The following is a 7,952-nucleotide window of genomic DNA, read 5'->3' as shown; positions in this document are numbered from 1 at the left end:
AGCGCATGGGGAGTGGAATATATTGCCGGACTAACAGTTTGCACCAAGCAACGTCAATTTTAGTGGGCAAATTATATAAATTGAAAGTTAGCAATAGAACTCCGGAGGGCCGAACATTTCCGTCTATTTTTTCCTCTTCCGGGACGTTATTTAGAAATGGAGCGAATATTGTGCCTTTCACGTGGGTGAGTGATTCGTGTAGAATTGCTGATATGGCATATATATTTCCTAGTTGCTTTACATTTCTGAATTTGTCGGCGATTATACTATTCTTTACTAGAAGGAGCAATTTTCCATCTCGTAAGGAGGATATGGAGTGGACTTGGCTGCTAATTTGCTGAATAGCACGATGTATGGTAAAACATGAAAAGGAAGAAAGGGGTTTAGATGAATCTGTGGAATCAATAACCACAAATTTTGGATTATCCACTTTGGTTTCGGGAAGAAAAGGGAAATCTGTTAACGGCACACTTATAGAAGGTTTACGTCTCTTTTTCTTTCTGGGTCCGGTATCGAGTAGTGCGAAGCGGTTAGCCTCGAAGTTTACTGGCCTCGGGGCCATAGTTCACTTTTGCGTTTACGAAAACTAAAACTTTGCTTTAATACGAATACGCGAGAAGAAAGAGAAAAAACAACAAAACTCGAAAGGCCAAGTGAGAATATTAAAATTATCAAGCGAAACTCCGTATGCGAAAAACAAACGTATCATCGGCGCGAGAGTTAGTCGATGACTGACAACTTATTCTAAGGCCTTCTGATACACAAAATTTTTGGTTTTATTTTCATGCGGTGTATAAATATAAAGTAACGATGGTTTCCCTACTCGAGAACATTATACATACAGTTGCCCATGTCCAAAGCATGGATAAGTTAGGTCAATTCCACATAATTGAAGTGTTTGACCTTAAGACTTATTGATTATAATAGCAAAAGCAAGGCGAATGGGAAATTGAAGTCGCGTAAAATCAAAAGGCAAATCTGTTGAAATCATTGGAATGCGTGGAATCAAAACATCTTCACCTTTAAATTTGCCTTTCAAAATTGTTGCTTCAATTACATTGTTCATTGTCCGTTTCACTGCTAATCTTGTCCCATTGCATAGTTTCGGCTGATTGATATTTCGCAACATAATGATCTCTGCGCCGACTTTCAATTGCAAACGATGTGGTGGCAAGCCAGGCAAATTAAGTGAATTCAAAATTTCAATTGGATAATTCACTACATCGTCGGGATTAGTGATTGAATCAATTGATTTATAGGTGACAACTTCACCTGGAATTTGAGTCAAAATACTGGCATTGACATCGACATTTTTGGCAGCTAATATAGCTATCTCGCTTAGCCAATCATGATTTCGATAGTTTTGTGCAATATTTGGGAATACATTTTGCACTAATTGTACTCTTGATTCTGTTACGGTACAAAAATTAGTTGGAAGTGTGATCATGCCTGTATTCTTATCAATTGGGTTTCGTCCATCTCCAATTTGCAACAAATGTTCGAAAAATTCAGGAGCTGTTGGATCGTTCTGTAACTGCACACGAATATTAGTAGTTAATGTGAGTTTTTGAACATATCTCCACAGATTAGAAGATTTAAGGCACACTCTCAATTCATCAGCTGCTGTTGATTTGGGAATAACAGGCAAAGTTTGTCGAAAATCACCGGCCAATAGAATTAGTGCACCACCAACTATGTTTGTGTTATTTCGAAAATCTTTCAGTGTTCTATTTAAGGCTTCCAGTGATTTTTATGAGCCATCGTACATTCATCCCATACAATAATTTTACATGTTTGTAAAACCTTTCCCCTTCCAGAATTTTTAGAAATGTTGCAAGTAGGTTCTTCATTTACTTGCATATTTAATGGTAACTTTAATGCAGAATGTGCAGTGCGACCGCCGTCCAATAAAGTTACCGCTATTCCAGATGATGCCAAAGCCAATGCAATATTATTCTGTGATCGAATGGTGGCCTAAATTAACGACAACAAAAACGTTTTTCCAGTCCCACCTGGTACATCTTAGAAGAATATTCCTCCTCTTTCATTTGCAACATTGTCTATAATTGTGTCATATGCCTGCCTTTGTTTTGTGCTTAATTTTGGTAGGTTTGTTGTTACAAATGTGTTCAGATCATTTCGATCATATTCTTTTTCACGTCTTAATTCTGCATTGTATGCATCATGCATCGGACGATTTGGTGCGATCATACCTAACTCACTCAGAGTTTTATTTGCAATCATCAGGCAAAAGTCTTCGATTTCATTTAATGCCTCATTATATAATTCATCTGTATAATTCAAATATGGATTTGCAGTAATGCGACGTACTTGATGTAGGATATCTTCTGTCATGTATTCTTGGTAAGTACTCCACAATTCTTTTGGGTTTGCTGGGAAACATGTAGCAATAATGATGGCAAATAGTGTTCTTATTTGGTGTGGAGAACTTGTTGCACATGCATGCATAAGAGTTGCATCCCACTGATTATCATTTTCAAGCAAATTCAATTATTTGCATGCTTGCTGATAAGTACAACAAAGATGACCATTAACTCGTTTCAAACTTTCGAATGATCTTGGACCGGGAATATCAACTAAGAGTAAACGTAAATAGAAATATTCCACTTTACTTGGATGCACAGTGTAAAGTTGTCCGATTGCATCACCCAAAAGAACACCTGGATATCCATCTACAGGTATTCCCCGTTGCCTTCGTACCCAGGACCTTGATGATGCATTCTAAGTATAATATTTAGGAACATTTGAATGAAGCAATGTTCTTGCAAATGAATCTGTTTCACATAAGTTGTAAAATGCAGTTAGTGTTGTTGCTGGTGGTCGTTCGGCCATTTGTTGAGCAGTATTTTCAGTGAAATAAACCCTTTGTTCATTTTCTAAATGGACTTACAAATGAATAACAGCTGGATGGCGATCATGAATCGGAAATGATAATATTCTCCAAACTGCTTCGTTGCTACTAATGTATCTTCCCATTTGGTAATTAGTAATTTCATCATTTCGATTTACAACTCCAAATACTGCCGTGTCACTTCCTTTATTGATATATGTGCATATGTATTTGATGGATTTTACGGAGTTACAATATTCAACATTTATATGTGCGTTAAATGTTTTCGATAATAATTTGGAATACGGAACTATCCAACGGTTATCGATCTCCACATCTTGATTATTTATTTTCACAGTGACTGCTTTTCCATTATCTTCTACGGTACAATGGATATCCATCATTTCCAGTCATTGTTTCAGCAATTAATTGCCTTGGGTAGTTTTTTGAACATTTACCATCGACCATACATGGAGAATTTTGATTTAACGTACCACACGGTCCATGAATCATGTTTTTGGTTACAGTAGTATGTAATTCTGGATCTTCATTTATATCTGGAATTTCAGCACATATAATATTATATGATCAATTTTATCTGTGGTTAGTTTTTGTTTTAACCAAATCAAAATATGCGCATGAGGCAAGCCTCTTTTTGCCATTCCACAGAATACATGAAACATTGTACATCTCCGTAAACTTTATGTTTTACAATGAAATCCATTAGAGACTGTAGCTTTCGTCTAAACACTCTTGCAGTAATGTCATGCCTATCAGTAGCTGATTGCCCAGTATATAAATGATTCTTAATATCATCCCATTTCGGACTGCTTGTGAAAGTTATGAATAAGTCGGGTCGACCATAATTTCTGACAAAACACATTGCATCTTGGGCGTATTCATGCATATGCCTTGGACTGCCTGTATACGATGAAGGTAATATTACCATTTGACCAATGTTATTAACGTTGGTATCGTTGTTAATTGCATCTCGTAAATGTATGTATTCGTCACAGCGTAATTTTCTTTGGTTGAAACTAATGTAATTCAATCGTTCTGTTTCTATTTTCGCATACGTGTCAACAATATACTTATGAAATAATTTACGACTTTTTAAAATGTGATTCTCTTGATTTTCTCTTATCATGATTCTGTATGCATAATAATTCATTGCGCTTACAGTTTTATTTGTTTCTTGACCATTTGCTGGATTTATTTGTTTTATATCAATCGAATAACCATCTTCACCACGACAGAACATAAGAGGATATTGTGATGCATCATATTTTCGATGCGTTTCATTAACACGTTGTAGTGTATCATTTCTTCTTTACAAAACAATATCTCTTGGTTGAAATTCATCTCCAGATATAACAATTGCAACCTCGTTGCTTGAAGTTTGTTGATTGTATATTCCACGATGTTCGTCGGCAGCCTTTTTATTTGCATCAATTTTAATTTTATGATTATCAGATGACAATCTTTCGATTATTGTTTTAAATCTTTGCACCAAAACATTGTGTGTGTGTAATAAATCTTGTAACTCTCTCAAAATGACTCTGTTTATATTTCCAGAAAATGCACACCGTGCTTCAAGTTCATCATCGTTGTCATTAATGAAATAAATTTGCAAAAATGTTGACTCTTGATCGGGTAGTGGTAGTAATGAACCTATTAAGTGATATACTTGCCCTTGAATCTGAAAAAAGCCATAATTTGTGTATGTATTACCTTGAACGTTGGCATGAAGTTATCGGTTTTGATTTTTCCAGCACCAAAAGATGTCATTTGAAAATTGGAAATTTTTTCAAGAAAATGTTTGGAATCGGGTGATGTTCCCGATAATAATGTAGCTAATGGTTCGGGTGGATATTGTATGTCTGGTAAACGAACTTTTCCTGCTGCGCAATACATGCCTGGTGTTTCAGTTTTGAGTTTCAATGCTTGACAAAATCCGCAAATTTTATCCATACTTCCAATGACAACGTATTTGTGAGATGAATAATCAAGTTGTGGATTATATTGAAATGCTGCACCATTCAAATTTACAGAATTGATATTTATTGGCCGATTTTGAGAACGTGACCTAGTACGATCTCTTTGTTGACTTAATCTATCAGCATGATTTTCTTCACTTTCATTTTGTCTGTGATTTTGCACAGTTCTATTGTGACGTGTATTACGTCCGATGTTAGCATGTCTTCTACCTCTTGGCATTTCTTTTACCGAATCAAAGTGGTCTTTTTTATGTCACTCTGAGCTCTTGAATGCTACTTTTCTTGTTTTTAAACTGGAATTAAAATAACATACTGTTAGCACCATCTTTTAAAAATATAATTCAACTGTGAGCACGCGTTGAAATGAATATTACACAGAACAGAAATGGGAAATGATCAGCAAAAATAATATATATTTTTGAAAATTTTTCTTGAAAATATCTACGGAAAGTATGAAAACAATCTCTTTTCTTAAATATCTTAAGTAAAAACTTGTAAAATATTAATTATTTTTGCCGATTTCTGTTGTGTGTATTTTTCACACCATTTATTCACTGTTTCACTTGTTATCAATCATTTGCAAAATTAATATATATTTTGTAAATTTTTCGTGAAAATATCGTTGGAAAATGTGAACACAATCTCTTCTCTTAAATATTTCTGACGCACTTTTTTTTATCTCTTTGGTTGATGAATGGAAACTGCTTCACTTGAACACTTTACCAAATAAAACACTTTCTTGTTAGTTTTAACACTTACTTTCACTATGCACTAGTACTGATAACCTTTGGTAATCTTCTAAGGCAACGGCCTTGCTTAAGTACTTTTTTAGCGACGACCTGTTCAGGTTCGTTGAGCTAATGGTTTTGCTTCGGTTATCCCGAAGTGTAGGTGTAAAGAAGAAGTATTCAAGCAAAGTGTTAAGTTAGTCAGAGCAGCATTGTGTTACGATTAATTATTGCAGGCGGTCAGCTACAGCTGTGCCTGCTAATTTGTGTGTTTCTATTCTATGCGAATGCAGGCGTGCAGCCACTGCTGTATAAATATATGTATATGTATTTATGTTTGCATTCCATTGAAATGTATGTAATGGAATGAAAATTTAGGCATAAATACTGCTGCGTTAACTTGTACATATGTGAGTAAAATGTACGCTCCATGCAACCGTTTACAATAACAACCACATGCGTAAAAAGAACGCTGCCTCGTGTTTACTGTGTGTTGACGAAGAAGTAAAGGAGATTCTAACCAAACATAGTTACAAACCTTCTCCACATGTGTCTCTTCAATGTGGCAAAGTTTGGTTAAAATCGGTAGAGCCATTCTCCGTAAAGTTCATCACAACGCGAAAAACGGCTGTATTTTTATATATATAGATTGCAAATGAATATATTGTTCAGATCTTAATTTTGCTTGGTTGAAACGAATAAAATTAGACGTTCTGTTTCTATTTTGGCATACATATAAGCGATGTAGTGATGATATAGTTTACGACATCTCAAAATATAATTTTGTTCTTGTGGACGAACCATCAATCGATAAGAATAAAAATTCATGGCACTAACTTTTTTTTGTACATGTCGACCTGAAAATAAGTGGAAAATGTGACTTAAGAAATTTCTACAAATGATGAAAGATCAACACACTGAAAATATTATTTACCTGTTCGTGGACCATTTTAACTGGTTGTAGTACATAAGAATGTAATCTCTTAACCTGAAGGCGAGTTCCCAATTAGTCTATATCTGGAGTCCTTAGTTACCCAGCGAAAAGAAAAGTCCTCTTTTCATTAGCATTTATCAACAACTTACAATGGATACTCATGTGGTTCAAACACATCGTAGGGTCATCCAGGTCCACGTTTTGGTCTATATCTCGAGACCCTAGTTACGGAACGGTATGAAAACTACTATATACTATAGCAATCATCAGCAGCTTCCATTTGCTACCCATATTGTTCAAACACATCCTAGGGTTACCCGGGTCCACGTTTTGGCCCATTTCTCAAGACCCTGGTATCCGATTCTTAAAATTTTAAAACACAAACCTTCTCCACATGTGTCTCTTCAATGTGGCAAAGTTTGGTTAAAATCGGTTATGCCATTCTCCGTAAAGTTCATCACAACACGAAAAACGGCTGAATTTTTATATATATAGATAAAATTAGACTTACGCTAATTGTTTCTGAAACATTCTATTAAAACTATTTGTATTAATATACATACATACGGCGTGGCCGAATGGGTTGGTACGTGACTACCATTCGGAATTCAGAAAGAGAACGTCGGTTCGAATCTCGGTGAAAGATCAAAAAATTAAGAAACAGTTTTTTCTAATAGAGGTCGCCTCCGGCAGGCAAAGGCAAAGCTCCGAGTGTATTTCTGCCATGAAAAAAGCTCATAAAAAATATCTGCCGCTCGGAGTCGGCTTGAAACTGTAGGTACCTCCATTTGTGGAACAACATCAAGACGCACACCACAAATAGCAGGAGGAGCTCGGCCAAACACCCAAGAAGGGTGTACGCGCCAATTATCTGTATACATATATATTTATATATTATACATATATCTAAGAAAATGAATTCACGAAGGGAAATGTCAAAACCTCAAAAGAATGTTACCTTTTTCGCTATGGAGGATACAAACCTGGTAAATCAAAACTTTTTGATCGAACACTTACATTTAGAAAAATTAAACCAAAAGTAAATGATATTTTATAATAGGCTATACAAGATTGCTATTCAGTTGACTTTTAATGCATGGAGTTTTAAAAAAGAAATTTATAATTGATTGTGTGGTAGACCTTTTGTAACGGTAATGGGTTACTGTTGAACAATACACATCAAATGCAAATTTGTTGATCGCTATTTAAGCTTGGTACACATACCTACATACATTGTGTAAAATAAGTACCCGGAATTTAAAAAAAAAACACATTTTTTCATATTATTCATCATTATTTGTTGGATCGCCTTCAAAATAGGCTCCTTTTGAGCCGATACAAATATTCCAACGAACAACCCAGTCATCCATGGCCCGCTGGTAGGCCGGCGCCGGGATGGCCTTCAGCTCCTTTAGCGAATTTTTTTTAATGTCTTCAATCGA

This window comes from Anastrepha ludens, chromosome X (assembly GCF_028408465.1).
Source record: "Anastrepha ludens isolate Willacy chromosome X, idAnaLude1.1, whole genome shotgun sequence".
Taxonomy (NCBI): Eukaryota; Metazoa; Arthropoda; class Insecta; order Diptera; family Tephritidae; genus Anastrepha; species Anastrepha ludens.
This window is presented reverse-complemented; position numbering follows the sequence as displayed.